General features: G+C 36.6%; 1 long non-coding RNA gene and 1 pseudogene across 1 annotated transcript in view; one reads left to right on the forward strand and one right to left on the reverse strand.

Moving 5' to 3' along the window:
- The window catches only part of LOC139032612 (uncharacterized), a 1,302,716-nt gene that overhangs the window by 870,825 nt on the left and 406,438 nt on the right, over positions 1-25,453 (reverse strand). The gene's annotated exons all lie outside the window — the stretch shown is intronic.
- Positions 2,855-15,451, forward strand: LOC110131881 (uncharacterized; annotated as a pseudogene).

The raw sequence follows: 25,453 nt of genomic DNA on the forward strand, positions 1-25,453 counted from the left end.
AACAACATTCTGAAAGAATTTATCCATCAATTCATCTCAAAAGAAAAAAGGTTGTCATAGTTTTATACGATCTGAAGAGAAACCAGAGTATAAGGTTGTCATAGTTTTAAAATGTTTGATTCAGCATTTATAAATAGGTTTTAAAACGTGACTGCTATTGTTAAAGGAGTTGAAATTTCCCCCAAATCCTCAAAACCAGTGCAGTGTTTTGATCACTGGTTCTAGAGTTAGCCCTTTCTGGGTTTAAATTTTAGCTCCATGACTTCCTTACTGTGCAGTTTGGGGGAAGATCACTTAACCTTGTTCAGAGCCATTGTTTTTTTTTCTCAGCTCTAAAGTAGAGTCAACTGTAATCTCTACCTCATAGGTTGGTCTGATATTGGGATAAGATAAAGTATGAGTAGAATGAGAGGCACTGCTAGTCATAGTAAGGCTCTATAAGTAATTCCATTTGTTTGTTATCATTTTTATTATAAGATTATATATTTAAAATGGACACTTTGAGAACACAGTCTACTGAGCTTCACTTGTTTCATAGCCCACAAGTGGCTGGCAGCACTCCAGGGCTGCAGCATGATCAGCTGTGTCTTCAGAGGCATGGAAGTATCTAGGGCATCTGGCTCTTCAAACCCAGCTGGGCTATCTCATAAGTCCTACCCCTTGGTGTCCAAATTTCCAAAGTCAATGTGAAACTCACAGGGGATTCATGGAGAAGACAGAGCTGACATTGAATAAACTGTACTTTATGACTCCACAGGCTCACAAGCCACTGTCTTCCTCAAGAAGGTAAACTCTGGATTTAACAATAATGGTTTTTGCCTCAATTACTCTATCAAGACTTCTCGAGATGAGATCTGTACTTAACACCAGTGTAGGAGCACATGGCTAGCACTGTCTTCACAAAGAATGAGTTGATTTCTTTGGGGGATGAGGACATGCAAATAGACTGGATAAAGGCCAAAACAGGCTAACAATGAGGATGGCAAGCCAGGGACACTGCAATTATTATCACACATGACCCCTGATTCCCAATAACGGGTATCAGAGCCAAAGACAAGGACGGAAAGAAAACCAGAAAGATGGAAGGTGTTTTGTTATTCTGTTACTCTTGGTACCTACCTTTTTGTCCACATCACAGTCCTCCTTCTATTAGACTATTTGTGTAACTATTTTATTGACACTTAATTGTGAATTCCATAAAGCAAGGTTTCATGCCCCATGCTGCTATGTGAGGACTGAGACAATTTGCCCAAGGAAGATGAGTCAATCAATTACTAACAAAATGTCCACACTTAAAGCCAACTTAAAATCTAATGCAAAATTCAGATATGGCTTAGATATTAGCCATCGAGCAAGGTACATAATCACGCCAATTGGAAAGCCACAATAGGTAAAGCTATTTCAATAATAGAATACTGTCATAATTTATATTTCATATTTAAATAAGAAGAATAAGAGTTAAAAGTAGTGTCTGGAATAATCACTTGTATGCAGTATTTAATCAGAGTAGGGGAAACAATCTCTTGAATGGATGTGCAAGTGACTGCCTCTTCAAGGTGCCATTAAGATATTCAAAGGGATAGGATCAGGTTAAGTATGGAATAACAAAGGCAAGATAGAAATTCACTTGCAGGTAACTTACTTGCAGTTGAGGAGCATGTATACAAAAAACCAGGTGCATCAAAACCCGGTGTCACTGTTTCCTTTTTTTTTTGGTAGCATCGATTGACTAAATGTCTCTAGAGAAGAAATGAGAGGAGTAAAATCTGTGAAAAGAATGTAACAAGGTCTGTAAAATCCCTCCAGACTAACTGGGTTTATAATCTAAATTAGATTAACAAGGTCTACACTCAATGGAGGTTTCAATTAGGCAAGATCAATTATAACAACTGCACAGTTTCTACAACTTAAGAGGGGAAAAACAGTATTATACCTAAGTTACATATAACTAAAATTAATTTACCTTTCATGGCAAGACTCTCAGAGACAGTAAAATCTGACAACAGTGTTTTAGCATCTTGAGACTTCATGGACACTATTTTTATGAATGTACTTGAGTTCCTAATAGACACTTATCCATATAAAAATATAGAGCTAAATTGCAAATATTTTTTTTTTCAATTCAAGACAGTTAGATAAAGGAATTGGTCAATTATTTTGCTTGGTTAATCATCTTTTTATGCTTTGTGAAAGGAATTCATGGGAATTACATCTGTTTCAAAGGTACAAAATTGTTTCACTTTATTCCTTATTCTCTATAAATCATAATCTCTAAAAGAAACAGAGGTTTCTCCCATACTTAGAAAAACCTAAAGAATATGTTCAATCACATGTGACTCTCTTAAAAACATTGATCCTCTATATCCAATTGCATTTCATGGAGCTACTTAAGATTTATATCAATTTTCTAGGAAAGACTCCATCTCCTAAAAATAAAGAAGGAAGGAAGCAAGGAAGGGAGGGAGAGAGATAAGCGGAAGGAATTAAAAAGAAAGAAAAATAAGGGGAGGAGCCAAGATGGTGGAGGAATAGGACGGGGAGACCACTTTCCTACAAATTCATCGAAAGAATAATTGAACGCAGGTCAAACTTCACAAAACAACTTCTGATCGCTAGCTGAGGTCATCAGGCGCCCAGAAAAGCAGCCCATTGTCTTCGAAAGGAGGTAGGACAAAATATAAAAGATAAAAAGAGAGACAAAAGAGCTAGCGACGGAGATCCGTCCAGGGAAGGGAGTCTTAATAGAGGAAGTTTCCAAACATCAGGAAACGCTTGCCCTGGCGGGTCTGGGGGAAGTTTTTGAATCTCGGAGGGCAACCTGACTGGGAGGAAAAATAAATAAAACCCACAGATTATGTGCCTAAAAGCAACTCCTAGCAGGAAAGTACCCCAGACACCGGCACCCGCCACCAGCAAGTGGGGGCAGAACGGAGAGGAGCGGGCGACATTGCTTAGGGTAAGGAACGGGCCTGAGTACCCTGAGGACAATCAGAGGGAGCTTTAGTGAGTTAATCAACTTAAACTGTGGGATAGCAAGAGAGAGAGAGATAATTAACTGGCCTGAACACACTGCTGGCTGTTCGCAGAACAAAGGGTCTGAGCAAGTCCAGAGAAGAGCTCGAAGGCTGCAGACCGACCCAGCCCCGCAGGAGGCAGGAGGCAGCGGGGAGGGGAAAGGGGCAGGCTCGGCCCCAAGGACCGCAGCCCCTACCGCACTGCAAACAGGCCTCCAGTTTCTTACCAAAGACCTCCTGAGATTCTGGATGGTCGACATCCGCTGGGAGGGTCGCGGCAAGACACAGGGCGCAGGCACCCGACCGGTGCGGGGGGGACTGGGGCTGGGGACACGGAGGGCAGAAGGCACGCCGCACCCGGGGAGCATGCGCCCGTCAAGCCCCTGGCTGCCTGAGCTGCTCTGACAGGGACGGCACAAAAAGCAGGCGCAGCTTTTTGTTCCGCGCTTTTGTGGAACACCCGAGGGCTGGAACCACGCGCGCAGCGCAGGGCACGCTCCATATAGAGCAGCCGCGAGCCTGAGCAGCGCAGACGGGGAAAGCAGCGCCAGCCCCTCCCCGCAGCGCGACGGAACTAGCAACCTGAATAAGAGACCACCTCCGCCTGCGTGTGTCAGGGCAGAAATTAGGCACTGAAGAGACCAGCAAATAGAAGCCAAATAAACAAAGGGAACCGCTTCAGAAGGGACCATGCAACAGATTAAAATCCCTGTAGATAACAACGACTACACCAGAAGGGGCCTGTAGATATCGAGAAGTGTAAGCTGGAACGAGGAGCTATCTGAAACTGAACCGAACCCACACTGACTGCAACAGCTCCAGAGAAATTCCTAGATATATTTTTACTTTTTTATTTTTAATTAAAAAAAATTTTTTTCTTATTTTTTCTCTTTTATTTTCTTTTAAAATTCCCTATTACTCCCCCATTAACTCCTTAACTTTCATTTTCATAGATTTTTATGATTTTTTTAATTAGGAAAACATTTTTTTTTCTTGTTTTTTTCTTTTTCTCTTCTTTTTTCTATTTTTCTTTTTCTCTTATTTCCTTTTAAAGTCCTCTATTACTCCTCTACTACTCCTTAATTTTCATTTTCATTACACTATAACCTTGCAAAAAAAAAAAAAAAGACAAGCCCTATTTTTAAACTGAACTTCATATATATTTCTAAATTTTTTTGTGTGTTTTGGTTTTTGTTTTTAATATTGTATTTTTAAGAGTCTAACCTCTACTCTAGATTTTTAATCTTTGTTTTTCAGTATATGATATAAATTATGGACATTTAAGAATCCAGTATTCAGTTCCCATTTTTATTTGGAGTGTGTTGATTACTCTCTCCCAATCTTGACTTTCCATTTTCTACCTCAGAACACCTCTATTTCCTCTTTTCCCCTTCTCTTCCCATTTTCCCAATCCAATTCTGTGAATCTTTGTGGATGTCTGGGCTACAGTGAACACTTTGGGAACAGATAACTGCGTAGATTTGTCTCTCTCCTCTTGAGTCCCCTTTTTCTCCTCCTGCTCATCTCTATCTCCCTCCTCCCTCTCCTCTTCTTCATGTAACTCTGTGAACCTCTCTGGGTGTCCCTCACAGTGGAGAATCTTTTCACCATTAACCTAGAAGTTTTATTATCAGTGCTGTATAGTTGGAGAAGTCTTGAGGCTACTGGAAGAATAAAACTGAAATCCAGAGGCAGGAGACTTAAGCCCAAAACATGAGAACACCAGAAAGATCCTGACTACATGTAACATTAATAAGAGACCGTCCAAAAGCCTCCATACCTACACTGAAACCAACCACCACCCAAGAGCCAATAAGTTTTAGAGCAAGACATACCATGCAAATTCTCCAGAAACGCAGGAAAATAGCCCTGAACGTCAACATACAGGCTGCCCAAGCTCACACCTAATACATAGACCCATCTCAAAACTCATTACTGGGCACTCCATTGCACTCCAGAGAGAAGAAATCTCGTTCCACACACCAGAACACTGACGCAAGCCCCCTAACCAGGAAACCTTGACAAGCCAATTGTCCAACCCCACCCACTGGGTAAAACCTCCACAATAAAAAGGAACCACAGACCTCCAGAATACAGAAAGCCCGCAATCTAAACAAGATGAAAAGGCAGAGAAATACCCAACAGGTAAAGGAACATGAAAAAAGCCCACCAAGTCAAACAAAAGAGGAGGAGATAGGGAATCTACCTGAAAAAGAATTTAGAATAATGATAATAAAAATGATCCAAAATCTTGAAAACAAAATGGAGTTACAGATAAATAACCTGGAGACAAAGATTGAGAAGATGCAAGAAATGTTTAATAACGACCTAGAAGAAATAAAAAAGAGTCAATTAAAAATGAATAATGCAATAAATGAGATCAAAAACACTCTGGAGGGAACCATGAGTAGAATAACAGAGACAGAAGAAAGGATAAGTGAGGTAGAAGATAAAATGATGGAAATAAATAGAGCAGAGAGGAAAAAAGAAAAAAGAATCTAAAGAAATGAGGACAACCTCAGGGACCTCTGGGACAATGTGAAATGCCCCAACATTAGAATCACAGGAGTCCCAGAAGAAGAAGACAAAAAGAAAGGTCATGAGAAAATACTCGAGGAGATAATAGCTGAAAACTTCCCTAAAATAGCCACCCAAGTCCAAGAAACCCAGAGAGTCCCAAACAGGATAAACCCAAGGTGAAACACCCCAAGACACATATTAATCAAATTAACAAAGATCAAACACAAAGAACAAATATTAAAAGCAGCAAGGGAGAAACAACAAATAACACACAAAGGGATTCCCATAAGGATAACAGCTGATCTATCAATAGAAACCCTTCAGGCCAGAAGGGAATGGCAGGACATACTCAGAATAATGAAAGAGAATAACCTACAACCTAGATTACTGTACCCAGCAAGGATCTCATTCAGATAAGAAGGAGAATTCAAAAGCTTTACAGACAAGCAAAAGCTGAGAGAATTCAGCACCACCAAACCAGCTCTTCAGCAAATGCTAAAGGATCTTCTCTAGACAGGAAATGCAGAAAGGTTGTATAAACGTGAACCCAAAACAACAAAGTAAATGGCAACGGGACCACACCTATCAATAATTACCTTAAATATAAATGGGTTGAATGCCCCAACCAAAAGACAAAGATTGGCTGAATGGATACAAAAACAAGACCCCTATATATGCTATCTACAAGAGACCCACCTCAAAACAAGAGACACATACAGACTAAAAGTGAAGGGCTGGAAAAAAATATTCCACGCAAACGGAGACCAAAAGAAAGCAGGAGCCGCAATACTCATATCAGATAAAATAGCCTTTCAAATAAAGGATGTGAAAAGAGACAAAGAAGGACACTACATAATGATCAAAGGATCAATCCAAGAAGAAGATATAACAATTATAAATATATATGCATCCAACATAGGAGCACCGCAATATGTACGGCAAATGCTAACGAGTATGAAAGAGGAAATTAATAGTAACACAATAATAGTGGGAGACTTTAATACCCCACTCACAACTATGGATAGATCAACTAAACAGAAAATTAACAAGGAAACACAAACCTTAAATGACACAATGGACCAGCTAGACCTAATTGATATCTATAGGACATTTCACCCCAAAACAATCAACTTCACCTTTTTCTCAAGTGCACACGGAAGCTTCTCCAGAATAGATCACATCCTGGGCCATAAATGGAAAAAAGACAACCTCTTTAACAAGTGGTGCTGGAAAACTGGTCAACCACTTGTAAAAGAATGAAACTAGAACACTTTTCAACACCATACACAAAAATAAACTCAAAATAGATTAAAGATCTAAATGGAAGACTAGAAACTATAAAAACTCCTAGAGGAAAACATAGGCAAAACACGCTCCAACATGAATCACAGCAGGATCCTCTATGACCCACATCCCAGAATATTGGAAATAAAAGCAAAAATAAACAAATGGGACCTAATGAAACTTAAAAGCTTTTGCACAATGAAGGAAACTATAAGTAAGGTGAAAAGACAGCCCTCAGATGATTGGGAGAAAATAGTAGCAAACGAAGCAACAGACAAAGGATTAATATCAAAAATATACAAGCAACTCCTAAAGCTCAATTCCAAAAATATAAATGACCCAATCAAAAAATGGGCCAAAGAACTTAACAGACATTTCTCCAAGGAAGACATACAGATGGCTAACAAACACATGAAAAGATGCTCAACATCACTCATTATCAGAGAAATGCAAATCAAAACCACAATGAGGTACCATTACACACCCGTCAGGATGGCTGCTATCCAAAAGTCTACAAGCAATAAATGCTGGAGAGGGTGTGGAGAAAAGGGAACCCTCTTACACCATTGGTGGGAATGCAAACTAGTACAGCCACTATGGAGAACAGTGTGGAGATTTCTTTAAAAACTGGAAATAGAACTGCCATATGACCCAGCAATCCCACTTCTGGGCATACACACTGAGGAAACCAGATCTGAAAGAGACACATGCACCCCAATGTTCATCGCAGCACTGTTTATAATAACCAGGACATGAAAGCAATCTAGATGCCCATCAGCAGATGAATGGATAAGGAAGCTGTGGTACATATACACCATGGAATATTACTCAGCCATGAAAAAGAATTCATTTGAATCAGTTCTAATGAGATGGATGAAACTGGAGCCCATTATACAGAGTGAAGTAAGCCAGAAAGATAAAGAACATTACAGCATACTAACACATATATATGGAATTTAGAAAGATGGTAACGATAACCCTACATGCAAAACAGAAAAAGAGACAGATGTACAGAACAAACTTTTGGACTCTGTGGGAGAAGGCGAGGGTGGGATGTTTCGAGAGAACAGCATATATATTATCTATAGTGAAACAGATCACCAGCCCAGGTGGGATGCATGAGACAAGTGCTCAGGCCTGGTGCACTGGGAAGACCCAGAGGAATCAGGTGGAGAGGCAGGTGGGAGGGGGAATCGGGATGGGGAATACATGTAACTCCATGGCTGATTCATGTCAATGTATGACAAAACCCACTGCAATGTTGTGAAGTAATTAGCCCCCAACTAATAAAAATAAATGAAAAAAAAAAAGAAAGAAAAATAAGAAAACTATGAAAGTTAATATTTTAAAGCAGAATTTTAATTAACATGTCTTCTATAGGAGAAACTGGCAAATAGAATTAGATTAGCTGAAGAACAGGTAATTCATAGAAAATCTAGGTAAATTTTAAGATTTTTCTTAATTTGCTTTAAAAACAAAGATCTCTAATACTTATTTTATTGAACTAAATCAATAATGTCTGACTCTTTGCCACCCATGAACTGTGGTCTACCAGGTTCCTCTGTCCATGGGATTCTCCAGGCAAGAATACTGGAGTGGGTACCTGTTCCCTTCTCCAGGGGCTCTCCCCAACCCAGAGATGGAACCCAGGTCTCCTGCATTGCAGGCAGATTCTTCATCATCTGATCCACCAGGGAAGCCCACGAATACTGGAGTGGGTAGCTTATCCCGTCTCCAGGGGATCTTCCTGACCCAGGGATCAAACCAGGGTCTCCTGCACTGCAGGCAGATTCTTTACCAGCTGAGCTACCAGAGAAGCCCATGTATATATCAGCTAAAGTTTTATATAATGTAGTACTTGGGATGTTGGTTTTCTACCCTTAATATTTAGGAGCAGTTTACAGTTCTTCTTTCCCATACAAATCTCAAATATGACATTTAAAAAGGTGTAAATAAACAGAAAGAAGTTTATGCGCTCTTAAAGAAAAAACTGAAAAATACTATTCACTGAATATTGCTTTGAATTTTGTGAACATATATAGATTGTTATGTCTCTTTTGACAGTGAGATTACAGAATCCAATGATTCTCAAGCCACTCTAGACATACTATTTAAATACTTAATAATATGGACTCATTTATTTCAAACTGTAATGACTGTGAGAATAAAATATATAACGTACATTGCAACCTAATGCATACACATCCCATAAAAGTTTTATGAAATATATACCCTTGCCAAATATAAAATATAATATTTTTAATTCTACATTTTCTGTTTTAGTCCATTCAAAGCTATTCATTTTTATAAAAGTGTTCTTAAAAAATGAAAAAAATCTTTACAACTCCATTAAAGATATGTGAACTCAGTGGGGTCTAAGGTCCATTTATAAAGGCTATGTGTTCTCTTTGTAAATGGAAAACTCTGGAAAAGCCACATTTAAGATTCCAAAGATGAATTAAAGGCTGATTCCAAATGCAACCTTCAGGCACTGTGCAACAGAGAAATCTTGATTATAAATGAAACAGGAATTTAAAAGAGCTTTAAAAAAATCTGATAAGCATTTATGTAGTGTTTACTATGTGACAAGCACTGTACTACATGCTCTGTGGATCCTGTTTCTCTTAATCTTTCTGCCAGTTCTTCATGAGGTCTCAACTCATGGGTAGAGAATCTGAGGTACAGAGTGTTTATTGTCCAAAGAGCTGTCTGTTTATCAATGGAGGCTAAGTCTGCAAATAGAGTATTAGCCACAAAAGATGCTGAGTGATGAATAATGAGGACTCAGTTGCAAAGAACATTTTGATAGTTCTTAGGAAATCTAGACACTTTCCAGAACAGAAATATAGGGAGGAGAGTATCATTCTGGGGTTTACCAGGTGATGCGAGGGGTAAAGAACCCTACTGTCAATGCAGGAGATGTAAGAGATTGACCCAGGGTTCAATCCCTGGGTCAGGAAGATTCCCCTGGAGGAGGGCATAGCAACCCACTCCAGTATTCTTGCCTGCAGAATCCCACGGACAGAGAAGCCTGATGGGCTACAGGCCATGGGGTCGCAAAGGGTTGGACATGGCTAAAGTGATTTAACACATTGTTAAATCTATTGTTCTAGATTAATCTGGCATAAAGCAGGGACTCAAGGAGTCAGAAATGTGACATGAGTCTTATTACTAAGGAAATATGGTGTCAACAACAATGGCAGTAAGAATGGTTAATGTCTCCAACTGGTTCCAAAGGTTGGCCTGGAAGTCAGAAGATTTGTAGATAAAACAGTAAAATATTGGCAGGAAAACAGACACATTAGGTCCATAGAACAGAACAAGAGACCAGAAATAAATGCACACATACATGGTCAATTAATTCATAACAAAGGAGCCAAGAATATGTAATGAGGAAAGGACAGACCCTTCAATAACTGGTACTCAGATAACTGGATAGCCACATGCAGAAGAATTAATATGGACCACCATACATACACAAAAGTTAACTCAAAACGGACCTGAGACTTGAATTTACATTCAAGTACCAACCCTGAAACCAAAGAACTCTGAGAAGACATAGGAAGTAAACTTTTTGACATTGGTCTTGGTGATTTTTTTTAAATCTAGCATAAAAAGCAAAAAAAAGGACAAGTTCAAACTAAAACACTTCTGCCCAGCAAAGGAACAAAGTGAAAAGGCAATCTACTGAATAAGAGAGATTATTTTCAAATCACATATCTGAGAAGGACTTAATATCCAAAATAGATAAAGAACTCACACATCTCAGTGTAGGGAAAAAAAAATCCAATTAAAAAATAGGCAGAAGACCTGAAAGACATTTTTCTGAAGACAACATACAGATGGTCAACAGGCACAAGAAAAGATGCTCAGCATCACTATCAGAGAAATGTAAATCAAGACTATAATAATCATCTCATACCTCTTAGAACAGTTAACACTAAATAGATGAGTGCTGGGGAGAATGTTCAGAAAAGTAAATGCTTGTGAACTGTTAGTGGGAATGTAAACTAGTGTAGACACAATGGAAATCGGTATAGCAGTTCCTCAAGAAAATAAAAGGCAGAGAATTTTTGTAACTAAGTACAGTAACAGATTAAGTTACCTAGATATATTGTGGTGATCACTTTACAATGTATACCAATGTCTAATCATGTTGTAAACTGAAAATTAATATATTATATGTCAGTTATACCCCAAATGAAAAACAAGCTACTCCATGCCCCTTGGCACATTTTTACCTCTAATTCTTCACTTGTAAAGGGGTACAATGCAAATTAATTTATCATTGAGGATTGTCATGAGAATATGTAAAGCATCCAGTAACTAACTTTGGATGCAGGAAGACCATTATAAATGGTTTACAATCTTTTTTATTTTATGCTCATTCTTGTCAATTCTATGATTTGTGTTTTCTTCCTTCTCCCCAATCCTGAAATTAAATTGTGAAATGAAACTAAATCTATAGGGAGAAGGCTAAGTGGCCCAGCTCTAATGTAAAAAGATGGGAAGAGACTGGATTCAAGTGTTCATACTCTGCGATGACTAACCTGAATTTCTCAGTTGAGAAGACTTACATTTTTTGATTTCACATCAAGTGTTTGTGTCCATCTGCTTCTGAGCATGTTATTAAATATGCTTGACAAGAAAGAAGCATAAGGACGATGTGATTGCCACTTTCCAAGGAGAGGAGGGGAAAAGGACTAAAATGATCTACTTAAATCTGTCAGGTTAATAGTATTTTATGATATAAAGCTTCAGTTTATCTCTTTAAAAAAAAAGATTAACAAAATACTCCTTAGGGCATATTTCCCAGAGAAACCTAAGAGCTTGGTATTGATGTCAAGAAGGGTGCAGTCAACTTTGTATTTAGTAAATAATTTTGATTTCTTGCCTATTTTGACAATCCTTCAAAAGTTCTATCCTTTGATTAGAGCCATATAAGTGAAAATGCAAGAGAAATAAGAAAACATTGAAAAAAAATTACTTCATTTTATTTCTTCGCCAGTGAACTGAAGATATGATTAAGAAATATGCCTACATCCCTCCCTAAGCAGAAAAGTGACAGTAAAAACAAATAACTAAGGGAAAAAAATCAATAACTTTGAAAATATAATTAAATATTTTGTAAGAAATAATAATGAAATGAAAGTCAAGTGACATTTTTGGAAAATTATTTGCAACAAGTATGCTAACTGGGTTAATAATATCTTCTGTATACAAATTCTGAGAGATAAAAATGTTAACACCAAAACAAAACTGGACAAAGAACAAGAGTAGACAATAAGCAAAGAGATGAAAGGCTAAAAGTTGAACTTCATTCAGCCTCCAATAAATTAAAAAGTGAACAAGAAAGTTACCATTATTACCAAAATGACTCTTTTTTTCAAAGTTTTATCATTATTTTTTGAACTGCCTAAAGTCTGAAGTAAGTATACAGAGATATAGATGTCTTTATATTACTATGAATGTTTTGAAAGTTTAAAAAAAAAACTTTGTAAAAGCTGTTACCTGTAAATGGGAATTGTAGACAGATTTAATACCAAAAATCATGAAGATTGAGTGCAGGCCATCTAGACTAGAAAATGGCAGACACATGTCACTGATTTCCATTCATACCCTTTTTGTTGGTACTAACACTGCTTTCTGCTGCAAGAGATCATGCGTGGTGAAAATTTCCAACTCAGTAAGTACCAAAGGAAGAAAGAGAAAAATGATCTATTCATTCCAAACTAGAGGTCCTAAAATCAAGGTTTCCTTAGCTTAGATATGTTCACCCAACTTGCAGCTCCTGCAAAAGCTTCTAACTTCCTCTCCTATTTTGTTCAAAGAGCCAAGGATGAAGGTTTGGAAGGCTACTTGTGTATAAAGAAAGAGAATCCTATTTTTCCACAGAAGACATTAGGAAATCTTTTATCCTTAAGTACAGACTATAACTGATGAACCTAACAATGGCATGAAACCCAGGCTTACCTCTGAACCACAAAGGGCTTTTTTTAAGGGAAATCCTTTAATGGTAGCTTCTTTGTCCTATATTGGTCTCCCTCTAAGATTTTACTAAGTGAATTTTAAAAATTCAGAAATAACATGATCAAACTTGATATTATAAGGAAAAACAACAAAATTATCAAAGCTATTAACCAATTAGCAAATTATTTAAAAAAAAAGACTTCAGAAAATGAACCTATTCTACAGATATGGTGACCAACATCTTTGCTGGTTGGGCAATTTCCCAGACTGAAATCCCTGCCTCTCGGAAGTCACTCTATTCCAGGCAAACCATGACAGTTGGTTACCTTATGACTTGAATTTTAATACAGATTTATTTGCCATTTAGAAAATAATAACCTACCTTTAGACATGAGAGGCTATTGTTTCTTAGTTACTTTAGCCATGTCCCACTCTTTGCAACCCCATGGACAGCAGCACTCCAGGCTCCCTGTCCTTCACTATTTCCTGGAGTTTGCTCAAACTATGTCGAGTCGATGTCATCCAACCAGCTCATCCTGGCATCAATCATCCCCAGCATCCAGGTCTTTTTCAGTAAGGCCCCTCTTTGTGTCATGTGGCCAAAATATTGTAGATCAGCTTTACCAAGCTTTACTATTTACCAAATACTAGATAATGAAGTGCTTCTCGAAGGGTAAATGGAAATTCTCTATTCCTAATACCAAGGCAGGCGAGGTTCTTGATTAATGAGTGTCTCATTTAACCAATATGTTCACCACGTCTCTGAGGGAAAGAAGCCTTTCAATACACATCTCCCTCTAAAATGAGGGAAAAAAAAAAACAAAACTTGAGCTACAGCATTCCATCTCTTATGGGATTTATTCAGAATCCAACTCTCAACCCAAATAATTCTGGACCTGTCATACTGTTCAAGAATATCTCTATGGTCTTATTTTTTTTCAATATATTTATTTAATAATGTATTGAGACATGTAAATGCATTAAGAGCTAACTGGCACATAAAACATAATAGAGTTCATGGCTGTTCCTGATCAAGTATTCTGATACTTTATCAGCATTTCCAGGATCTTTAAAAAACTATAAAATATTTTTTGGCATACTAAACTATACAGGGACAAAATCTCCTCCCCACTTGGTGTTCTAAGAAGGGAGATACTGTAGACTTATGTTGTGTGACATCAATATAATTTGATTTGAATATTTCTTGATCAATTAAATTTCTTAGTTTATGTATTAAAACATCTGATGTGACTCTATTGACTGAATATATCAAGTTAGTTAAAATAGCTCTATGTAAAAGTATATGCAAATTAATTATAAATATGGGAAAATGCACAAACTTTAAACTACTAAGAAGTATGAAGTAAGGACAGATTTTTAATTTAATGGGGGATAAGTGGAACAGCTTAACTCTGTCAAATGGAAATACGTTCTTGTCAAAATTGTAAAAGTTCAACTTTTTCTCCAGATATTTTAGTAACATTCAAATGCACAGATATTTGGATTCACCATGTAGACAAAACATCCTACTGATTGCTTGAATTAATTAAATTTATTCATCTCTTTCAGATGACAACGTTATGTGGGCAGACTGATTTTCAACAGTTTGTCTAATGACAATCTTGAAAATGAAAGAACTTTTTTTGGAATAGATTTTTCTCAAAAGGCGATGCTTCCATCTTCTTGCTTCCAACTTCTTGGGAATCTTCAGAAAAGTGACATTCTTTTTTATGTTGTTTAACTGAAAGAAAGGATTAAGAGGTTGATACAGAACAGTTTTCCCTGACTATCTATCTACAGATTTGAGCAGATTTTGGCATGATTTGTTTATGAAATAAAGAGCAGTAAGGTTAAGATTATGGATTATAATTTTCTTAACTATTCAATGACAAATTTCTGATTGTTGAGCATAGATGTGAAAGGGTACTGTTTACTGTCATTCCATCATATCTATCCCTAATTTTGACATTAATATTTCTGTACTGGACTTCACTGTGACACTAGTGTTAAATGAGAATGTTAGCAATCAGTATTTTCAGAAGAAAACTGTAGAATCTCATATTAACAAAAGCGTGAAAGATGGCCAGAAGATAATATTCCATGGTGAAGGAAACCAAGAACCAGGATTGGAGACAGAGGATATTATCACCGCTTTAGATCAGAAGGACCATATTTTTACTTAAGCAGGAGAATACCATCTCATGTGAATGAACTTGGAGATGGCTGAAATTTTGTGTGGCTTCCAAAAGGCAGACTACTCTTGATGACCAAACCATAGTTATCACTTCTCATCCAGGTCAGATTGTCAAGCATAAAGACATCAGGTGTGTGCTAAACGAAGGCATGCCAATTTATCATAGACTATATGAAAAGGGCTGTCTAATAACTGAATTGAGTTTACACTTTCCCAAGAATGGCTTTCTCTCCCCTGATAAACTCTCTTTGCTAGAAAAACTCCTGAGAAGAAGGAAGTAGAAGAGATTGATGAAACGGACCAAGTAAAACTAGTGGACTTTGATTCAGCTCAGGAAAGATGGTGTCATTCAATGGAGAAGCATATGAGGATGATGATCATTCTTGAGGTGGTGCCCAGTGTCAGAATTCTTACCAAGGCCAGGAATGAAACTCACTGCTGGCATTTTATTTTTAAAGTAACGGAGTGAAGAACTATAATCATCATACTTTCACTACTTGCTATTATTTTAATATTCAAGTATAGCAGTGTTTGAAAAGTTAGATGAAGATTATACTTGCATATAAAAGTTTAAAAATAGCTCAAAATATTGGATATTTCAAAATACTCAATGGATTGGCCTTAAATGCAAAAAAAAAAAGAAATGTAGAATATTCTATTCTTCCAACATTATTAACATTATGTTCTCATACTTCTCAGCATAAGATGTGGTTCCATCTCAAAATGGGGGAGACTATATTAAATATTCATTGGAAGGACTACTGCTGAAGTTCCAATACTGTGGCCACCTGATGCAAAAAGCCAACTCATTGGAAAACACCCTGATGCTGAGAAAGACTGAAGGTAGAAGGAGAAGAGGGCGGCAGAGGGTGAGATGGTTAGATAGCATCACTGACTCAGTGGACATGAATTTGAACAAACTCCAGGATATAATGGAGGACAGAGGAGCCTGGCATGCTGCAGTCAATCCATAGGGTCACAAAGAGAGACACTTGACTTAGTGACTGAACAATAAGAACATCTTAAAATACACAAAACTTCAAGATATTATTTATCAATTTAATTGTATTATAAATAACTTTTTGTTATGAAGACAGTAACTTTCTTCCAAAAAACATTGAGTTGCATCAAAATGCTTTTTACACAAGAACTGCACATTTTAGAACTAGGTAAATGAAGGAGATTATGAATTAGTCATTTGCCCCACTTCCACTGGTATCATGCCAGCTCCATCTCTTTCTAATTCCACTGTTGTTCATTTATATAAATAACTATTTATTATGAGTTCTTCTGATATTAGGAAGCTCCCTCCTTGTTTTGATTGCACATATTTTGGAAGCAAGTCATGTTTTCACTTGAATCCAGCTTCTTTATACATTGTTTTATAGCTGGATCAAATTGTTATTTAAACCCCAGGTTGGATCAGCAACATAATCTGCTGGGAAACTCCATACTGGGAGAACAAAGCATTAATATTTATTGAAAAATTTGTAGACAGTGGCCTCAGTTATATGTCTTTGACTATTTCTGAGGTACACAATCTGTTTTACTGATGAGAGAACAAGAACTCTGAGATGAGAGATATTTGGAACTTATTCAAAGACACAGTGTCAGGGTTGATATGTAAACTGTGATCTATCAGGATTTCAAAAATCTTTATTATTTTCATTGTATCTCACTAATCTTCATTCTAGGAAGTCCAAGTAGCAAACTGAGATGACAAAAGTTTCTTAATCCTTTAGACTGAGATGGAAGATATTTGAAATTCTTACCCAACGTGAATGCTTCATGACCCTATTGAACTACAGATTACCATGGTTCCCACCCTTGGCCTTTTGCTAATAACTAATGTGACATTGAATAATTCATTTCATCCTTTTCATATTTAGTTACACATACATAAAATTTAAAGAAAACTCTTGAAACATAAGACTATCATTACATCTGTGATATATTATTTTATCCTTATTCTAATTCCAAAGTAGAATTTTAGTGAAAATGTTAATTGCATTACTTTTCATATTTTTCTATCTTTGAGTAAAAGGGTTATAATTCTTGCCATTTATTGTTTGAGTGTCCTGTTATTTGATTCAAAATAATATAAAATTTTAAGTTACTCAAATAAATGTCAAATTGACTATATATATTTAATATTAAGAGAGTCACACATATCCACAAATGGTGAAGATCAAGACTCATGAAACTCAGTCTCAAGTAACTGCCAGAGTGTAATTCACATAGTTTTATAAAGCAACAATCTTCATGTAATGTGCCCAACCTAAACAATGAATAGCTAATTTATAAAATCGATATGTGCTAAGCCCACAAATTAAATCATATTACTCATCATGCAAGTAAAACTAATATAGTAATTGTCATTACGCATACCTCTCTATTAGAAGCAAACAGAAAATGATACTGGCCATGGCTAGTACAATGAGGACACAATAACAGTTGACATTTACCAAGAAAAAAAAAGTAAATTCCAATGTTTTCCTTTGCTAACCTCTCTGTGCAATTATCATTTGATTTTTGAATTTAAATTTTCAGATTATATGGAAGTTTCTGAAGTAAAATTTCATAAAAGCTTATATGACTTCTCCTGATGTAGTTACTTACTGTAACAATTTGGTAAATCAAACAGACAGCAAACAGAAAGAACATACAGGTAAATGGAAGTTATTTAGCTGGGTGGAGGGCTCACAACTAGTCAACATATTACTATATTCAATTATTCTACTACTCGGTATATTATTAAAAATGGAAATATCTTTCACAGAACTAGAACAAATAATTTCACAATTTGTATGGAAATACAAAAAACTTTGAATAGTCAAGCAATCTTGAGAATTAAGAATGGAACTGGAAGAATCAACCTGCCTGACTTCAGACTATACTACAAAGTTAGTCATCAAGACAGTATGGTACTGGCACAAAGACAGAAATATAGATCAATGGAAGAAAATAGAAAGCCCAGAGATAAATCCACCTATGGACACCTTATCTTTGACAAAGGAGGCAAGGATATACAATGGAGAAAAGATAATCTCTTTAACAAGTGGTGCTGGGAAACCTGGTCAACCACCTGTAAAAGAATGAAACTAAAACACTTTCTAACACCATACACAAAAATAAACTCAAAGTGGATTAAAGATCTAAATGTAAGACCAGAAACTTTAAAACTCTTAGAGGAAAACATAGGCAAAACACTCTCTGACATAAATCACAGCAAGATCATCTATGACCCACATCCCAGAATAATGGAAATAAAAGCAAAAATGAACAAATGGGACCTAATTAAACTTAAAAGCTGTTGCACAATGAAGGAAACTATAAGCAAGGTGAAAAGACAGCCTTCAGAGTGGGAGGAAATAATAGCAAATGAAGCAACTGACAAAGAATTAATCTCAAAAATATACAATCAGGTCATGGAGTTCAATACCAAAAAAATAAACTACCCAATCAAAAAATGGGCCAAAGAACTAAACAGACATTTCTCCAAAGAAAACATACAGATGGCTTACAAACACATGAAAAGACACTCAATATCACCCATTATCAGAGAAATGCAAATCAAAACTACAATGAGGTACCATCTCATGCTGGTCAGAATGGCTGCTATCAAAAAGTCTACAAACAATAAATGCTGGAGAGGGTGTGGAGAAAAGGGAACCCTCTTACACTGTTGGTGGGAATGCAAACTAGTACAGCCACTATGGAGAACAGTGTGGAGATGCCTTAAAAAACTGACAATAGAACTGCCATATGGCCCAGCAATCCCATTCCTGGGCATACACACTGAGGAAACCAGATCTGAAAGAGATATGTGCACCCCAATGTTCATCACAGCACTGTTTATAATAGCCAGGACATGGAAGCAACCTAGATGCCCATCAGCAGACAAATGGATAGGAAAGTTGTGGTACATATACACCATGGAATATGACTCCACTATTAAAAAGAACACACTTGAATCAGTTCTAATGAGGTAGATAAAACTGGAGCCTATTATACAGAGTGAAGGAAGTCAGAAAGAGAAACATCAATACAGTATATTAATGCATATATATGGAATTTAGAAAGTTGGTAACAATGACCCTATATGTGGGACAGCAAAAGAGACACAAATATGAAGAACAAACTTTTGGACTCTGCGGGAGAAGGCGAGGGTGGGATGATCTGAGAGAATAGCATTGAAACATGTATATTACCATAAGTGAAATAGACAACCAGTCCAAGTTCAAAGCATAAAACAGGGCACTCAAAGCCTGGCCCTGGGACGACCCAGAGGGAAGTGATGGGGAAGGAGGTGGGAGGGGGATTCAGGATGGGGGGCACATGTACATCCGTGGCTGATTTGTGTCAATGTATGGCAGAAACCACCACAGTACTGTAAAGTAATTAGCCTCCAATTAAAATAAATAAGTTAATTTAAAAAAACAGGAATATAAATGGATAGATTTATTTCGGTGATGAAAATGTGTGATACATCAAGGAAGAATCAACTCTTTAAATACTAACCATCTTGAAATTTATGTTTCATTATTTTTGTTTACCTTACAATTTTGAGCTAGGTAAAAGTTCAATGAGAAAGATAATCTTTTTAAAAGCAGTTGGTGATAATGGAATTTTATTTAGCAAAAAAAGAATAAGCACTATGCAACTATGGTAGATAAATAGACATTAAAATATATACTTTCTATATTGTAAACTCATTACTGTACATAAATTAAAAGTTAATGATACTATATAATATAATCGTTGGACACAAATTTAGTACACTATTGACAACTTTAGTCATAGTGTCCAACATTTAACTCACAATTTGTGATTGGAAAGTAAATGTCCTCTTGAAATAAAATATCATTTTATTTTTGTGTAACCCACTAGAAGGTGAAGCATTTTAATATATAGGTACATTAGGGATGAGGTTATTGATTGAGGAAAAGTCACAATTTGAGAGCCAGATGTGCCCTGATTCCCCTTTAAAATACATCCTTATTGAATTAAAGAAACATCTAGCTCTTCCTTTGTTTAATTAAATAGGTGCTAATGTAAGTCAGCCCCATAGCATTATACCCAAGTTCTATTCTGTGTAGAGACTCAACGACATTGCTTTATCGTTATCATCAACGATGATGATGTTTTTTTTACCACAAATTTTTTACCACCACTATGATCATCATCTATATTATTATACCTCTAAAACTCTCATAACACAAAGACTGTAGTGTTAGGAGCAAAACTAAGTTCATCCAAAGTATAGAGGAGAAACAAGGTTTAAATACAATTTTAAACAAGGCAGCATATGCTCTTTACTGCTAGGTGATGGCAGCATCATGTGGCATGCAGGAATCGAAGTGAACATGACTCAAAGGCAAAAAACGTAGAGTATAGATTTCAAAGTGAAGGGACAGAAATATGAACATCAGTTGACCCTGCAAACCACAGTCCCAGCTGCTCCCCAAAGACATCCTGCAAGTGAGGAGTGAGTTCTCAATGCTACCTGAATTTAAATCAAAAGAATAGGAAGCAAACTCTCCTTATGCTTTGAATACAATTCTTTAAAATCAGTACCATGTTCAAGGCCATTTATTGTATTTTTATCAAAATACAATTATTTGCAATACGATTTAATATTTAAGTTAATACATAGGGATATATAGTTAACATATAAGAAACCTTCCCAGGTTATTCTAGTATTCTGAATCACTTCAAATCTGATATATTTGTAAGTTTTCGAAATCCAGGTTTCATGTCCTGATTTGGCAGATGTTTAAAATACCTGTACCATATGGTCTACTAAAGATAACACTATCAAATTCAGTATGTAACTCCTCATGTTCAAATATGTTCTATTCAAATATTTTAAGTTACAATGTCTCCTTAATTGTCTACTGGAAGAAAAATATACAAGCTTACAACTCACTGGTATCCAGGATTTTTGTAGGTGACCCATGTACAATTTTGCACAAAATAATGTTCCTGCAATAAGAAAATAATATTCTAGAGATCAAGAAAGACAAGAGAAGCAAGATAGACAATAAGTAGATACATTGCATTAGTCTAACTGCATTAGATTAAGATGTTGGTAAAGACAGTAAACAGTGGCGGAATGGCAATAACTTCTCAGTAACTGACTTGCACTACTGTTTTAATGCATGATTCCATTTAGCATGATGAGGGAGAAAATAGCTTACATTTTGGCTTGGACACACTTTATATGAGATGTCCATAAAACAAAGAAGGAAACTGAGTTGTATATACACATCCAAAAATCAGAATAGCGGTCTAGGCTGGCTCTAAAAACATGAGGAATTATTAACAATTAGGTGGTATTTAAAACCTCAGGAAAGTAGATGACCCCCAACATAGTACATTTTGAGATAAAGGTAGAAAGGTGGTAAGCAAAATGGTGAATCCAGAATTTCAGCCTGCAATGAAAGGGTAGAGGAAAGACAGAAAATAATAATGTAAGCAGCCAGCAAAATCTAAAGGATGCCCTGGCTCCATGAAAGTGTTTCAAGGAAGAGGAAGTTACTGACTGTTGAAACCTGCTGGCAAATCTATGCAAATATAATCAGGAATCTCAGGGTAAAGCAAAATTCTTTGTTGTTCTTGATGAGAAAAGCTTCAGTGAATTGTTAGGAAAAGAATTCCGTTTGGGGTAGATGGAGAGGTTAATACAAAGAGGAAAAAGGGATACAGAAAATCTAGAATATACTTTTGAAGACAACTTAGGAGATGGAGAACAAAGGGAAGAATTCCTTTAATAAGGTTGGGGAAATGAGATTCACAATATTCAAGAATTCTTAATAGGAAGAAGGTGAAAAGATTGGTATAGATGCATGCTAGGATTTAACAATCAACAACTGGGAAAGTGTTGGCCAGTAACTTTCATTTCTCCATTATGTGTGAGGAAAGGATACCCTGGAGTAAAAGGGATGGGAGGCTTTGTCAAAGATTTTAGAGAAAGGATGCAACTGGTTATCTCAAAGTGTGGGACAGGTAAATATGAGAGAAAATAGCATGACTACAAGGAAGTGTTGATTATTCATTTAAGTTTAGTGTTCTGTGAATTAAAAAATAATAATAATAATTCCTCCAGAACTTAAAGTTGCTAATATTTTAGAACTCTAGTTGCAATCCTGGCATTTCTCTGTGCCTTGCCAAGTACCTGTCAGCTCTTACATCCCTACCAGTTGCCCTTTACAGATTTGCTATTTTCTAATTCCTTCTGTGCTTCTTTAAGACACATGTACTTTGTTTCCTCAGGGCTTCCCTGGTGATTCAGATGGTAAGGAATCTGCCTGCAATGCAGTAGACCCAGGTTCAGTCCCTGGGTCAGGAAGATCCCCTGGAGAAGAGAATGGCCACCCACTCCAGGATTCTTGCCTGGAGAATTCTATGGACCGAGGAGCCCAGTTCATGGGGTCTCAAAGAGTGGGACATGACTGAGTAACTAACACTTTCACTTTTCACTTTCACTTGTCTTATTTTAACTTGTTAGGATCTCAGTAGAAAAAAGGAAAAAAATCAGTATATATGGATCTATAAAGCTATTTACCTATTATTAGGATATGTGTATTCATAGAACCCTATGTGTTAGACTTCACTCTAAAATTAACAATTGTGTAATACGGTGATTATGCTGCTGCTGCTCTTAAGTGATTATACCTCTTTAAAATCTCTCACTGAATTCTGGCATCTCCAGGATGGAGTTCAAACACCACAGTTTTTAATTTAAGGCTTTTATGTTCCCCAGTTATAGCCTCTTTCACCCTGATCACCCTTCATGCAACATAGAAAATAAGAATATGCACATCACTTTTAATTATATCATCTTAAGAATCACATTAAATATTTTTATTTAAATGTGTATCTATTCATCTAAGATGTTCATAAATAACTGCATTTCTTTTTTAATTTAGCCTTAAGTCATGGATATTTCCACATGCCACTGGCCATTCCCATACACTGAATCTCATGTCTACTTAGAGTTAATGCCTATGAAATTGTGATTGTTTATCTTACACTATACTACTTTGGGGGCACATGCATCACTTTTAACTATGCACTTTTGTCAACAATGCTGTGATAACTGCTTTCCCTGAAAAGTTTTAATTCATCTCTGAATGTTTCCTAGAACTTAAGTAACTTGGCCGAGAGATAGGAAGATCTTAAACACATTGACAAATTACCACTTCAATACCTTTTACTAGGTAATATACCCATCAGAACTAAATAAGATTATTTATTTCCTACACCACTGTCACCTCATGTTAACATTTTCAAAAAACAACTAATTCCTCATGAAAAAAGAGCCAACACCCTCTACATACACCACTGATCTATCTTTATGACTGAAGAGTGTGGAGTTCAATGTGGGCATCTGTTATGTCTGACGGTTGTATGATTCCATATGCCTAGATTAAAGCATTAAATAAAGATCTAATGTTTGAGTAAATAAAAACTTCCTGACGCTTAGGTCTGTAACTACCTATGATGCAGCTCCCTCTGATGAGCTGCAGAAACCCAAAGCTCAATATATTAGAAGTTAAACTCACATAACTTCCCCAACTTTATTAGATCCACAGTCATCCCGAGTTACCCACATCCAAAAACTTCAGAGTCACTGTCAGTGTTTCTATCTCAATCTACATTCAATAAGCTACCAATTTACAGATTCTTCTTCTTCAGTATATCCACTGAGTCTCCTTCTGAAGTTCCTTTAGTCTCTTAGTTCTGGTTTTGTTTTCTATCTGAACTATAGCTTTAGCTCCCTAAGAAAGCAGTCCACCATGGACAACTCTTTCTAACCATCCCATAGGCTACACGGGGTTCTCTCAGCACTACTGCGATGCTGGTCTAGGTACTCTTTGTTGTAAGGTTGTCTTTCACATTGCAGGGTGCTTAGCAGCACCCCAGGCCTCTCTATTCACTAGATGCTCATTAGAACATCACCAACCATGACAATGAGAAATGTTGGTTGTTATTGGTTATTTGCTAAGCTGTGTTCGAGTCTTTGCGATCTTATGGACTGTAGCCCAATAGGCTCCTCTGTCCATGGAATTTTCCAGGCTGTATAGCCATTCCCATCTCCAGGGCATCTTCCTGACCCAGGGATCAAACTCACATCTCTTGCATTGGCAGGCAGATTATTTACCACTGAGTCACCAGGGAAGCCCAGAAATGTCTGTAAATATTATGAAATAATACCTGTGAGGCCATATTGTCCTCCACATGCCCCCCTGAGGATCACTGATCCATACATTAATGCTTGCAGTTCTTGTAGGTTTCTTCATTTCCAGGAGACCAAAGTCTAAATTTATCATGACATTCAAGTTTCTTGAAATCCAACATCTTTCTACTTTTCCCTGCTTCATTATTTTTATCAGCTCTATTTCTTTCCTATCTTCTCCCTCAAGTCAAGTAGAATATCTTGATATTTCCAGAACACACCATGTGTTCTGTTGTACAAAGAACCTACCTGTTTTTCAAGATTCATCTCTCTTGTCATCATTTTCATGATTCTTCTCCTAATTCTCATGTGCTTCAATAGCTCGTTACAGCACTTAGTACTTTGTTCTTTATTATTGATACGTGGGCTACTTCTTGAGAGCAAGAATTGCTTTCCATTGATCTCTGTACACCCAATTCTAAGCACAGTGATCAGCCTATGGTGGGAGTTCAATAAATACTTAATGAATTCGAGTTGATTGCTTAATTGATTGATTGATTGTTTCAGGTGTATACACTTACCAACCTCAGCAAAGCTAAAGTATAGTGTTTGGTTTTTAAGAGAACAGCTGTAAATTCTGGAATCATATAAGAGCACCTCACTCTAAATACTTACACAGTATTCTTTGCATATTTGAAAATATTTTTATATACTATACACATATATACTTTTCTGATTCAGTCCTTTCATTATTTTATATAAGAGTTAACTATATAGAAAACATTGTGACATTTTCATTAACATAAATTATGCCTCACACACATAAAAAGTCCCATTGTATACATACTGTATAGTTATATTTTTTCACTCATCTGATTCTGGCTATCATGTCTCTGAATTTCCCCCTACTCAACCTGGATAATCTTGAGTGGTGCAAAATTCCATTTTTTGATTGAATTTATGCAAACTAAACAATTAGCTGACTTATTTACTTCTACTGAACTTCAAGTGACAATTTAAGAGGAAAGTGGGAAATGAATATAGCTCCAGAAGCCCTCAAATATTCCTACTGACTATTCACAAAAGTAGAAGAGATAATGATGAAGTACCTCTAAAGCATATCAGTGGGTTTCCTTGAAAAGGAAGGAGGCTGTTAGAAGTAGTGGGTTGAAGAAACCTATCAATAATTATTTCGTGGGAAAAGCCATCAGCCATGATATGGGTTTGTGCAGAGGTCAACATCATAACATAGGTGAGGTCACCCTTGAGGCATTTTTCTCACATACCATT

Source organism: Odocoileus virginianus, chromosome 32 (genome assembly GCF_023699985.2).
Source record: "Odocoileus virginianus isolate 20LAN1187 ecotype Illinois chromosome 32, Ovbor_1.2, whole genome shotgun sequence".
NCBI classification, from domain to species: domain Eukaryota; kingdom Metazoa; phylum Chordata; class Mammalia; order Artiodactyla; family Cervidae; genus Odocoileus; species Odocoileus virginianus.